The sequence below is a fragment of the Microtus oregoni genome, unplaced genomic scaffold, assembly GCF_018167655.1.
Source record: "Microtus oregoni isolate MIOR12 unplaced genomic scaffold, Mior012 000019F_ref0000042, whole genome shotgun sequence".
Lineage (NCBI taxonomy): Eukaryota > Metazoa > Chordata > Mammalia > Rodentia > Cricetidae > Microtus > Microtus oregoni.
Window position 1 is genome coordinate 5,388,362 of NW_024543078.1, and position 14,675 is coordinate 5,403,036.

Consider the following 14,675-nt stretch of genomic DNA (forward strand, 5'->3'; position numbering starts at 1 on the left):
CAATGCCTGAAATGCCAGGACTCAGAGGCCAGGTGGCCCAGATGAACCTAGGATGAACCAAGCATGACTGGGAAAAAGGTCAGTATAATTATGCCTAATGATAGTCTGCTATACCTTCAGATTGCTGCCTAACTCAATAGTCAACAAAAAGAATTCACCCAGCAACTGTTAAAAACAGATGTAGGTAAGTCCTAGGTCTGATTGACCTGTCCATTGGTGAGAGAGGAGTGTTGAAGTCTCCTACTATTAGTGTGTGTGGTTTGATGGCTGCCTTGAGTTTTAGTAATGTTTCTTTTACGTACGTGGGTGCTTTTATATTAGGGGCATAGATATTCAGGATTGAGACTTCTTCCTGATGAATTGTTCCTGTTATGAGTATAAAATGTCCCTCTCCATCTCTTCTGATGGGAACCCGGACTGCTCTGTGAACTGGAGAGGGAGGGGGAGAGGAGTGGGGGGAGGGGGAGAAGGGTGGGAGGAGGGAGAGAAGGGTGGGAGGAGGGGGAGGGAAATGGGAGGCTGGGAGGAGGTGGAAACTTGTTTTTTTGTTTATGTTTTTTTTTCTTCTTTTCTCAATTAAAAAAAAAAAAACAGATGTAGGAACTCACAGTCAAACATTAGAGCCAGCTCAGGGAACCAATCTGGACTGCTCTTCAGTCTTGAGAGGGAGGGGGAATGGAGTGGGGGGAGGGGGAGAGGAGTGGGGAGAAGGGGAGGGGAGTGGGGGGAGGGGACGATGTGTGGGAGGAGGGGGAGGGAAATGGGAAACGGGGAGGAGGTGGAAATTTTTTTCAACAACTAAAAAAAAATAAACAAAAAAAAAGAAAAAATAAGAAGGAAGGATTGTAGGAGACAGAGGGGTATGTGTGGTGTGTGTAGTGTGTGTGTGTGTGTATATGTGGTGTGTGTAGTGTATGTGGTGTGTGTGTAACAACAAAAATGTTAGATACTATTTTCTCTAAAGTGAAAGTAAAGCAGCAGTTGTGGTACAGGTGTGGGATGATTGATTTTAAACCTGAAGCCGAAAGGAAAGCATTCTCTGGGAGATTTTCTTGATGGTCAGAGTTGACCTCTAAACTCCACTAGAAAAATAAGTGACCTCACACAGTCCATTGTCATCAGCAAATGCTACTGTGAGGACAGCTGGAGCAAATTTACACATTTGAACCCAGCAGCCCCAAGTCAGAGAACAAATTGAAAAGATTCCAAGTGTGTTACTTATGAGCTCCCGTTTTTTCCCCTGGTGAAATGCTGGCAGAATGCCACCTTTGCTCCAATACTTTTAGATAACGTTGAGCACAGACTGACAGTCAAGATAGTGAACTCAGATGAATGCTTCTTTCAAGGCTGCAACTTTAGTGGAAACCTCTTCTAGTTTTCAAGTTACCATCAGAGTATTTCTCCCTGTGTCTGTCTGTCTGTCTGTCTGTCTGTCTGTCTGTCTCCTGTGTGTATGCGCATTTCTATGAGTATGTGTCTGCATGTGTGCATGCATTTCTGTGTTTGTCTATCTATGTGTGTCTGTGGGTGTGTCTCTCTGTATGTGTGTCTGTGTGCATATCTGTAAGTATGCATCTGGATGTGTGTGCAGGCATTTCTGAGTGTGCCTATGTGTGTGCAGGCTGTGTGTATCTGTATATGTGTATGTCTGTTTCTATTTGTGTATGCATGTTTGTGTCAGTGCCTTGTGTGAATGTGTGTGTCCATGTGTGCATGTGTATGAGTGTATGTGAATGTGTATGAGTGCATATATATGTGTGTGTGTGTGAGTGTGTGTGTATGTGTGTGTTTCTGTGAATGTGTGTGTGTGTGAAGGTGATGATAATTTAAGAAATCATAAAATTTTCTTCTCAGAAATGAAAATAGAACATTTAAAGTGTTATTAAAATTAAGAAGTGTTGTTGTCACTTGTTAGATAAATTCTGCCTATGATATTAAGTACGGTGTCAGAGTTCTCAAATACTGTCTCCAAGCTCAGGTAAGGGTAGTTAATATGGAAAGAACCTAACTTCTTTATGTTCAGGAATAGGTGAGTAATCCTCTTTGGTGAAAATTTCCATCAGCTGTGTTTGACTAGGGTGTTATCTTAAATAGTGGGGCTGGCAGTCTGATTTAGGCAGGCATGTATGGTGCCAGGAAGTAGAATTACAGCTCCACCTCAGAAGGAACAAAAAGTGTCACTCTGTGACATTTTGATCTTAGGTTCTCACAAACACTCCTTTTCCATACACGATAGGTTTCCACTGCTGGGGAGATGAATTGTTTTCCCCCAAACCCTGAAACAGATTCGTATGTGTTCTCGTTATCTACAGCGAAGGAAGGTTCTCCAGGAGCTGAGATTATAAACAACATTCAAGGGGCATCTTGGTTAGCAGAGATAGACAGAGGAATCATTGATTAATACCTCTTTGAGACAGTTAAATACTCCACACTGTGGCAACATATTATGTGTTTGTGTCAGCGCATGGGAATCTGGAGATGGCAAGCTGTGAGATGTGCTGCTGGAAACACTCACCCTAGTGTACCTTCCTGGACGTTAAATCTTGGGTTCCCAAAACATTGGTGCAAATGAGTAAGCTATGTTCCAGTCAGGAATAAGATAACAAAAAACATAATGAAAGAACAAAGATTTCAAAAGGAAGTCTAGTGAAATCCATGAATAACGTACGGTTGAGAGGTGGTGTCAATGAGAAGGGCAGACATAGCAGCTGAGGGTGTTCATAGGAAGAGTGACATTGGAGCACTGGGATAAGCATGCAGCTGGAGGGAGCAGAGAGCTCTGTGGTAGTTACTGTGAGTGATTTAACTTTTTGGAAACAATTTAAAAATATTTTCTGTTACTTGGTGTTACTTTAATCTGCAGTTACTCTTTTAAAAAGTATAACAATGACTTTCCTTACACTCCATGCTTGATGGGGAAGCTCAGCCAGTCACATTCTGTCTTGGGGGTGTGTTCCCCTAAGGCCAAAGAATACAGATAAATCCTGCAGGTGCACTCCCCACTTCCTCTTTGGCTTTCTGTGCTCCTGGCTTTTGTGGGGTCTTTGGTCGTGTAGTTTTCCCTCAATTATTAAAATCTTTTGAATTGAGCTGGTCTGGTTATTTATCAATCGACCACACCCATCACATGCTATATTTGCATGTTTCCTCTAATTTCTACTTTTAGTTAATTAACTATTTAATTTTTGAGACACACTCTCAAAGTTGAAAGTGTATAGAACTTTATTTTACCCAACGATAACCTTGAACTTCTGATAGTCATGCCTGCACTTCCACAGTGCAATACCAGGTCCTGTTCATGGGAATTGAGGGCTTTCTACAAGCTAGAAAAACACTCTACTACCGAAGTTACATTCTCTGTACTCAGTTACTCTCATTTTCTAAATTTTATAGTTTTAAGGTGTTTTATGAAGGTATATTTTTCCTATATGCTCATTTGATACTCTGAGTCTTATGAATGTGAAATACTAAATCTTCAATTTAATTCTTTGTCTTTCATAGTAAAACTGTTTTTTTAAATTAATTTATTTTTTATTGAAAATTTCCACCTTCTCCCCTCCTCACACTTCTCCCCCTCCCCTCTCCCTTCCCTCTCCAGTCCAAGGAGCAGTCAGGGTTCCCTACCCTATGGGAAGTTCAAGATCCTCCCTGCTCCCCCCAAGTCCAGGAAGGTGAACATCCAAACAGACTAGGCTCCTACAAAGTCCATCCATGAAGTAGAATCAAAACCCAGCGCCACTATCCTTGGCTTCTCAGTCAGCCTCCACTGTCAGCCACATTCAGAGAGTCCAGTTTGATCACATGCTCCATCAGTTCCAGTCCAGCTGGCCTTGGTGATCTCCCATTAGATTAGTCCCTCCGTCTCAGTGGGTGGACGCACCCCTCACGGACCTGACTTCCTTGCTCATGTTCTCCTTCCTTTTGCTCTTCATATGGACCTTGGGAGCTCAGTCCAGTGCTCCAATGTGGGTCTCTGTCTCTATCTCCATCCATCACCAGATGAAGTTTCTATGGTGATATGCAAGATATTCATCAGTGTGGCTATAGGATAAGGCCAGTTCGGGCACCCTCTCCTCTGCTGCCCAAAGAATAAGCTGGGGACATCTCCTTAGACACCTGGGAACCCCTCCAGTGTCAAGTCTCTTGCCAATCTTAAAATGGCTCCCTTAATTCAGATATCTACTTCCCTGCTCCCTCATCCACCCCTCCTCCATCCCAACCATCCCATTCTCTCAAGCTCTCCCCATCCTCCCCTTCTCCCTTCTCTCTCCCCATCTCCCCTTATCCCCACCCCACCCCCACCCTGTGCTCCCAACCCCTGTCCTGCAATCTTGTCCTCTTCCAATTTCCAGGAGGATAACTATATGTTATTCTTTGGGTTCACAGAAGTCACAGGCAGTTGTAACTCTCTCAAAGTAGGTTTTGGGAATCTGGATCCTCTCCAAAAGTAGAACTTACTCCTACCCATAGAGTCATCTCTCTAGCCTTGTAACTGATCGACAGTCGAAGTGCTTGGAAGGGATTTTCTCAGGAATCAGAAATTTCTGGTGTGACCTAGAACACAAAGCATGTCAAAAGCAACAACCTCAGCAAAATGAATCCTTCACATATAACAATGTACAGAAGGCTGTCCCTTCCTTTCTAAAGAGGACTTAAGTATTTCTGTGTATTCAGAAAGTCTGTACACGATGGCAGTGCTGTGACAATACATGTAAGGAGTCAGGGGTTAATTACTAAAAAAAAGAAATTTAAACAGGAATCATTCATAATCTGATGTATACAAATCTTTCCAGTAGACAATGAAAAATGAGAACCCAGGTTAAGTCAGGTATTCCAGAAGTTAACGGTAATGTAAGAACATAGGGGAAAGACAAAGAATGTCTAGCAAGGCAAAATATAGTCTAGGGACTTCAAAGTGAATTTCAATAAATGTGCAAGCTAGTAATACAATACTGAGAAAGCAGAAGCCTATATTTGTATTTTCTAAACTACAAAAATCACTAAGACTGTCTGAAAATACACTGCAACATTTTACTTAACAAATGTCTGTTGCTTCATTAAATTCGAGATATTTTTTATTTTTATAGTTAAAAGTAATGGAAAAATAGCTAATAAGCTAATATACAGTAAAAATTAAATTATAACATATACTAAATACACAAGAAGTCAAGAACTGAATGAGTGACAGTGAAAACAGAAAAAAGGATTTAAAAACATTGACCTGCCCAGCAGGTCCTAAATTATTCCAGGGTCTTGAAGAGGCACTATCTGAAAGGCATGGGGGGAGAGAGAAATGGATGCCAAGCAGTATTCCTTGTCAAGGCATCCCCTTTATTGAAGCAAGTTTTACGTCTTATATACTCCTCAGTGAGGAGCTCGGGCAGGGGGGAACTGAGGAAGGGGAGAAGGAAAGGAGGGGCTTAGTAGCTAGGCAGCAAAGTGGGGCAGTTGCAAGGTCAATGGCTAGAGCACCTGCTATTAGTGATAAGCAGCAAACAAAGAAGACATTCTGAGGTGCCATTTCTGAAGCTTGAATCTCCAAGGTCAGTTTACAATGTCTCAGTTAACTTTAAGTTTTTCTGTCTCAAGATTTCCACCTCAAGGCCCTGTGAGATGTGAGAAAGGAGAAGCCTGAAATGGCTCCTGACAAAACATTATCTTCAAAAACTTTGAAATGTAAGTGTAGTTGGTAACATCAACATATTATAAATCACAGAAAAGCAATGAAACCCAGATTCCTGAAAGTTTGGAAAACAAGACTGCTATACATATCAATCTAATAGCTATTCTGACAAGGTAGCAAAAAGGAAAAACATGAAGAAATTTGAGTAAAAAGAAACATGTGGAAGGAGGTGTGACCACCATAATCATTTTCTAATCCCCCATACAAAAATATGTTCATGTCTTTTATAACAATCTAGAAAGCGCTGTGGACCTCCATGGAGAAAGAAGATATGACTTTATCAGAAGCCAAGTAAAGACTTCAGATATTTTGAACAGGAATCTCTACTGTCCTCAAAGTGTTACTGCCTGAAGCATGAGATAAAATAAAGAGATTTACTCATCCTTATGATCATCTTGCTTTGACACCTAATTTTATTTCTGGACACCAATTTTATATCATGTCACTCTTCTTACCCATGGCTTTTAGAACTCCCTTGACCAGTCTAGATCCACAAAGAGACATCCAGATTTTCCAACTCCTCCCATTGTTGAGTGCCCTCCAAAGATTGCTCCCTAGAAAAGATGGCTTAAGTCTGACCAAGATCTAACACCTTCTTCCTACAAATGTCACTTCTCAAGGGCAGAAAAGAAAGGCCTCAGAAAGGGGCTGGACTTGAAGGAATGTAGACTTGACTTTGATCTTCAGAGCCCACATTATATAAAGGATGAGTATGTGGCACATATTTGTAGTCCCAAAGCTGGGGAGGCAGTGATAGGAGGATCAGGATTGCTGAGTGTCCAGCAAGCCCAGCTTATCCAGAAAGATACTATTTCAGAGAATCAGGAGAAGAATTTCTGAAGAACAAGCTTATGGTTGTTTTGTAGCCACTATACATACTAGACGAAGACACACAGGAAGTCTCTCTCTCTCTCTCTCTCTCTCTCTCTCTCTCTCTCTCTCTCGTGTGTGTGTATATGTGAGAAAGAGACAGACAGACAGACAGACACACGTGCACACACACAAGACAGACAGACAGACACACGTGCACACACACACACACACACACACACAGAGAGAGAGAGAGAGAGAGAGAGAGAGAGAGAGAGAGAGAGAGAGATTAAGTATTCAAGTACTACATAGAAAATCTAAAGTTACAGTGACTAACTCTGTAAGATTTTGGGACAAGTTTTCTCATATTATAGATACTATTACTTGTATTTTCATAGCATCAATTCATTTAGGAAAAAATAATTAATTATGGAGCTGGAAAGGTAACTCAGCATTTAAGAGCCCTTAATCCTTTGCTATAAGACCCAAGTTCATTTTTAGCTCTTACACGGTAGGTTCACAGCCATCTTTAAATGCAATTCCTAGAGATTCATCAATGTCTTCTGAATTATGTTAGTATTACAAAGATATGAATGAAGGCAAACATCCATACATATAAAATAAAATTAATGTAAATTTTTAAGTTATCAATTGGTAGGCATTATGTCCACTTCTTACTATATGCACTAGAATTCTCCTTTGCATTCTTGTGTACAGTAGAATTTGCCAAAGTACTGTGTCAAACTAGAAAATTCAAAGTATTTTCCCTATGAAAGAGTCAAGTTTTGTAATAAATAAAATTACTTTATCTCTCCCTGCATTGGTTGGCCTAAAAAAATATTAGTTTCATATCATCTCATTGATTGTATATGTATATGTAACTTTAATGTACATGTGGCCATGAACCATTTTTCATCTAAAAGTTAAAAAAGATTCCTGAACATGGCCTCATTAACTGCCCATTTGATCATATTTTTATCATCTCCTTTTATAATCTCTCTGATTTGTGCAGCTAGGTGACTTGAATAACTTTTCCAAGGTTAAGATCCAAGCTCTAAAGGCAATGGAGACAAGATAATGACTTCACTGCAGTTCCTGACAATGTCAAATCCTTCCATGGATGTTTATAAGGTCACTGTGCTCTTGTCTGATGGCTGAACTGCCCTCCCACAAGGAAAAATGAATGTTTTAATTTATTTTATGACATTTTACAGTTTAGTCATGTGCACTTTTTGTGATTCCACCATAACTTTGAAAGTTAGTGATCTAACTTTAAGCCAAAAGAAAATAATGATTCTCGATTAGAACTTTCCGTGTTGTAGTTTTTGCTCAGGAAGTCAGCTCTATGTGATAATTCTTAACGCAATTTGAATTTCACAGATGAAAAGCTTTCCCTGAAAGAAGCTATGTAGCTTGACCAAGATCATACAACTAAAATGAAGAAAGCTGGGGTCTTTCCCTTTCAAATGTGGCCTTCCTATCTCTTCATGTTGTCTTAAAAGTTGTTTCTCCTACCTCAGCCACTTGTGTAGTTGGGGTTATAGGCTTCCAACCCTGTGCCTGGTTCTGAACTGGTAATTTAAACTCTTCTTTTTTAATGGGAAAGTGTACATGGATTTTTGTTTAGTAAAGTCTATGTGTCTGAAAAGAAAGGACCCAGTCCTGATGATTCTCATTGCCATGGGCTGTGACTGGTACACCCTTGCCCATTCTTTCAGTTGAACCTAGTATATGTTCATCATACCCCTTCCTGAAGTCACTATGTAGGGAGTGCTTACCATCCTTCACCTTCCTGCTGCTTTCACTCACAAAGAGGCTACACAATAGCTCCTCAGCTACACAGGGTGTGTACAGTTCTGTCTGGGCCACTAGAGTAAATAAATTCTCACGTGTTTCCTGATATGTTCACCAGGCACATCAAACCAACATGACTGAATAAGCTATAGGAACTATCAAGGTGAACTCTTGTGTCTAGTAACTGTCTACAGCAGATCACAGAGAGAAGATCAACAGGAGTCAGGAAAGAGCTCAAGATGATGATGGGCATGCAAATGGATGGAAATAGAGAACACTATCCTGAGTGAGGTAACCCAGACCCAAAAAAGATGAATATAGTATGTACTAACTCATTAGTGGATTCTAGCCATAAATAAAGAACATTGAGCCTATAATTCATGATCATGGAAAAGCTAAATAAAAAGGTGTACCCCCCCAACAAAAACCAAAAACATGTAGTTATCCTCCTGGATATTGGAAGTATACAAGATTTCCAGGCAAAAATTGAGAGCTTCGGGGTGGGGGTGGAACGGGGATAAGGGGTGATGGGGAGGGAGAAATGAGAAGGGGAGGATGGGGAGATCTTGGGGGAATGGGGCAGTTGGGATAGAGGAGGAGTGGATATGGGGGCAGGAAAGTATATATCTTAATTAAGAGAACCATTTGAGGGTTGGCAAGAGACTGGACTCTAGAGGGATTCCCAGGTGTCCAAGGAGATGTCTCCAGCTTGTTCCTTGAGCAGCAGAGGAGAGGGCACCTGAACTGGCCCTATACTATAGCCACTCTGATGAATATCTTGCATATCACCATAGAACCTTCATCTGGCGATCGATGGAGATAGAGACAGAGACCCACATTGGAGCACTGGACTGAGCTCCGAAGGTCCAAATGAGGAGCAGAAGGAGAGAGAACATTAGCAAGGAAGTCAGGGCCGTGAGGGGTGCACCCACCCACTGAGATGGTGGGGCTGATCTAATGGGAGCTTACCAAGGCCAGCTGGACTGGGACTGATGGAGCATGTGATCAAACCGGACTCTCTGAACAAGGCGGACATGGACGGCTGACTGAGAAGCCAAGGACAATGACACTTGGTTTTGATTCTACTCCATGTACTGGCTTTGTGGGAACCTAGTCTGTTTGGATGCTCACCTTCCTAGACCTGGATGGAGGGGGGAGGACCTTGGACTTCCCATAGGGCAGGGAACCCTGACTGCTCTTTGGACTGGAGAGGGAGAGAGAGGGGGAATGGGGAAGGGGGGAAGTGGGAGGAGGGGAGAAGGTGAAAATTTATAATAATAATAATAATAACAAAAGATGATGATGGGGAAATATCAGTGAGAATTAAGAGAATACACACAGAGAGTTAAATAGTATAATATATAATTATTTGTGAAAAGTATGCAGAGAATGATAATCAAGCTAATGAAATGGTTGTTAAATAAAAAATAGAATTAAAAATAATTTCTTTGTACAGACAGACATAAAAACACAAGATATAAAAATATTAGGATATAACATGAGTATGCAAAGAAGGAGCTGTCTCATAAGTACCTATATTTTTAACTGAAGGGATTTCAGATAATGAACCCAAACAAGGAACCTCATGGATTTAGAACAGAAAGGTTAAGGAAACTCAAGACTATCACAAGGAATGATATAACAAATATCAAAGCAGAAACAAATGAAAAGAGACTTAGAAGATTACTAAGTTTAACTAACAAACTTTCCTCTAGACAAGTCAAAAATGATTAGATGAGGTAAAGAAGACTAACATACCACATAATTATAACATGTTATTAAAATTATACTTATTATTTTGTTGTACTAAATCACTTTGAGCAAAACTATCTTGTAGAAGAAGGAGTTTATTTCAGTTTACACTTCTAGGTCAGTTGTTAACTGAGGGAAGTCAGGTCAAGAATTCAGGGCAGGATGGTCTCCTTCCTAGACCAGGATGGAGGGGGGAGGACTTTGGACTTTCCACAGGGCAGGGAACCCTGACTGCTCTTCAGACTGGAGAGGGAGGGGGAGAGGAGTGGGGGGAGGGGGAGAGAGTGGGGAGAGGGGGGAAGAGTGGGAGGCTGGGAGGAGGTGGAAATTTTTTTTCTCAATAAAAAAAAAGAAAAAGAAAAAAAAAGAATTCAGGGCAGGAACCTGAAGTCAGGAAAATGGAGGAACACTGGATTCTGGCTGCCTCTCTAGTCTGTTCCCAGACCGATGTTCAGCTACTTTTCTTGTACAGCCCAAGATTACCTTCTTACAGATAGACCCACTCACAGTAGACTGGATCCTCCCTTCATCGGCAGTGAGATCAATTCCTTCTAACAAGCTTATAGGTCAATCTAATCTAGATGATTAATTGGGGTTGATTCTTCATAGGTGACTTCAGGTTATATCAAATTGACAATAAAAATATTTAACAAAATTAGTTGGTTCTTTTTAATAACTGTAGGCCAACAAATTATAAAATTTAGATGAAAGAGATAAATGTTAGAAGACAAGCAAAGAGCACAATCAAAATTGAACCATAAGCACAGATAGTTGAAAGGTACATATGTACCTAAGGATGATCATAATATACATAAAATATACACTGGCACACATATTTGTACATACATATGTATGTACATAAGTGGGCTAAGATTTTTAACTGCCTATACATGTATGTACATTTAAGTATTTCAGTTATATATCTTAGGCAGAAAGAGATTATATTTATCTTGATAATGTTCTTGTTCACATTTAACAAAGAGATAGTCTGTGCATGTTACGTTATTTATGATCATGACTCTGTATGGGTAATGGCTCCTCCTACTGAAACTAGTATTTGGTGGGTGATTTGGAATTTTATCTTGAGATCCCAACTTGGAGTTTGGTAGCATACATCAAAATATTGCTAGAAAATCTGCATTTTGGAAACACCGGGCTCTGATGTAACTTTCTAATGTTTTAGGATTTTGATCTGAGATATTAACTGTAGAAAAGGCATGATGACCTGAAGTATGACATGCTTTTAATTTGGGTTTCACAGAAGAAAAACAATCAACCTGAGATAACAGCACAAACTCTTCTAGCATTGAGAAAGGCAATCAGATGTCTCAGGATAATCTTAATTTTACTCTTAATCCAAAAATGTAAACTTTCTCAATGAAACTACCTCTCAATACAAATTAAGACAGTATAGTAAAATACACAGAAAAAAATAGGTTAATAAGTTCTAAGACGCTGGTATAATGCTTATCAACATTTTGTTCACTGCCAACATTTTTCTAGGAAGCTTAGGTTATAAAATATGCTAATTATGTAACTGTGTTGTTATAGCAGACACAGTGCTGACACTTGGCACCCTCTGGGTTCGGCAAACATTAATTTAATTAAGAACTGTCAGGAGATTAGTTTCAACCTCCAAATGTTTACTGGGATTAGACTAAACTGTGTCTTAAATCTCTTACACAGAATAAGATGCCAATTTCTCATTGGCAGAAATGTGATTCCTAGAAAAAAGGAGAAAAAGAATTACAGTGGAAAATTCTAGGACATTGGAGATCTATCTTTCTTCCTCCCTCTCTCTCCATCTTTCTTCCCTCTCTACCTCCCTTCTGACTTCCTTATTTTACTTACTGGCTCCATAACATGATTTCTCCCCTATTTTATTCAAGTGCTCACCATGCCCTGTGACTTGACCTTTATAGTCTCAAATATGACAGTTGAACAGATTTATTTTCCCTTCTTAACAGTTAAATGGATAATGTATTCTTAATTGGAGTTTAGCAATTTGGCACAGTTTTTGATGTTGCTTTCTTTCCCACAAAATTAAAAACATTTATCTTTTCTCTAAATGGCACAGCATGGGCGTCTCTTTTTTTGAAGTGCATCCTCTGAGTTTTTGAAGGATGTGGGACGTGGAATTTGACCCAAGAAATACACCAAAGGAACAGGTGCAGATACTGGTAGCATGAAGTGAGATGAAGTGAGAATAAGAACTCATTGATAATTTAAAAAACTCTATGTTAAAGGGCCAGAACTGAGAAGATGATCAGTTTCTGGGAGGAAAACTGGTCAAATCCACAAGCAAGTCTTAAGGGAGGTAATGTGATTGCAAAGGTGATTTTTCAGGGAAATGGCCATCTATCATTCTCTAGGTATACTAATTCCAGTGGTTTCCACAAATGTTGGAAATTCAATTCCATAATTTCTGGTTAGTAGGGGAGCTCCCTTTTGCTCTTCCCTAAAAGGAGAGACAACAAATAATCAAACTTTAAAAAAAATTCAAAGTTTGTACTCCAACTAACATTACCATTCAAATGACAAAGAACAAAAGTAGTTGATAAAGTAAATTAAGGAAGATTCTTGTGAGATTATTTGTTATTGTTAAGGATCTCTTAGAAAAAACTGAGTTTGAGTAAGCCCTGAGTCTAACTAATAATACAGCAGTTGGGTAAATCATTCCATAACTTTGTGACCAGTTATTACTCTTAATCTTAAAATGAGGAGAGAGAGAGAGAGAGAGAGAGAGAGAGAGAGAGAGAGAGAATGTGTGCATGTCTTCTGTGAGAAGTGAGAAGTGGACAGGTTATATCAGTATAACAGAGAAAACATTTGTAGAATTCCTTATGATACAATATGTTCTCTTTAGAGAGCACAGTAGGTATAAAAGTTAATACTACCCATTATCCCATGCAATAGACTGATGGCTTGCCTCACCTTGGGTAGTACAGTGAAGACTATCATGGATAGTGACTAGAATGCATTGAGTAAATTTTGCTTATTTAGCTACAATAGAAGATGATCACAGGCATAATGCTGAATTCTAGCTCTATAGTTGCAACAATGACCTCAAATATTTATTTCCTCCTTGTCTTCTTCATCTTGACTATCTTTTATTTATTTCCCACTTTGGGATTCTATTATAGTTTATAGCTCCAATGTCTCAGTATGAATTCTCCTTACCTCCCCCTACTCCTCTCCTTGTCCTTTTTTCTTCTTCTTTATCCTTCTCCTCCCTCAGGTGACTATATGATTGGATACATTTTCTTTGTTCAGTTGGTCTCATGCCTTGGGGACTGTTGAGGGCCAAGTTCTGTGAACTGATATATTTTATGAATTTTTTGCAATTATTAAATAAAATAAAAGTTTTTAGCAGTTCCATCTCTTTCATTATTTTGAGTTTACACATATAAAAACCTTTTGTCATTTTATGGAAGACACAAATTCTATTTCCCCTTTGAACTGTTTATTCTCATGCTGGTTTATGTGGGTACTCATGGGTGTTTGTAAGGGTCTGTGTGGAGGACACTTATGTGGTGTGTGTGGCATGTGGTATGTTTATGTGTGCTTATCTTTTGCTGATATCAAGATTTAACCCTGGTCTTTATGTCTGCTAGGCAAGCTCTCCAACACTAAGACAGGTTCTCAGCTTGTCTCTGTGTTTCCATTGGTCTATGTTTCAAATTCACAGCTTTTAGTAATGTGATTTCTCATCACATTTTATTTGCCCACACATTCTTTAAGGCATTTCATTGTTTAGTTTCAAATGTCCTACTTTTTGGGGTATTTCTAGCCAGGAATGGCATTTCTGTGATGCTGTTACTCAGCACTATAGATGTCATAGGAAAATCTGATGATATCACTTTAAATAATATTTCCCCAAAATTCACATTTACTGCTTAGAAAAGCACAAAATACATAGTATCACCCACCACAGGACTCCATAGTGATTTTGACAAGTCTTAAGACCTTCCTCATAATGTTATGATCCATCTGGTTAATTTTCATTAATATTTTCCAGCTTTTTTATTCAAAATGGATTCTACACTTAGCAGAGATAAATAATGACCTGCAAACTTTCAAAAGTTTATCTTTTGAAAATGAGGTGGCTGAGGGAAACCTAGGATTTGAATGAGGAACTGTCCAATAGAAAATAGGAAGGCAAACTGACTTCCAAGTTGGTGTAGATGCTTGTGTTTATTTTTATTAAACCTAGTTTTGTCTACTGTGAATGAACTAATTAACTCTTTCTCTTCCTCTCCCCTTTCATGTCCTCCCTCCTCATCTCCTCTCCTCCCCACATCTTACATTTATTTATTTGCTTGTTCAGTCAGCTCTTACTTAACCTATACTTGCATTCTTTAGTTTGTCTTATGCAGGTCATTATTTATCTCTGCTAAGTGTAGAATCCATTTTGAATTTTAAATTGTAAACTCACTGAATTTACCATTCTGTCATCTCAGAACAGCTTGATTTTGACTGCTTTATTGAAGCTATCAACAGGAATTCAGGAATTGACATCCTTGAATACTGAAATTCATATGATGTATTCTAATATGCTAGCACTTAATGTAGGAAAGATCCCATAAGAAGCCTGTGCATGGAATAGTATGAATGCAGTTAAAACAAGGAGGAAAAT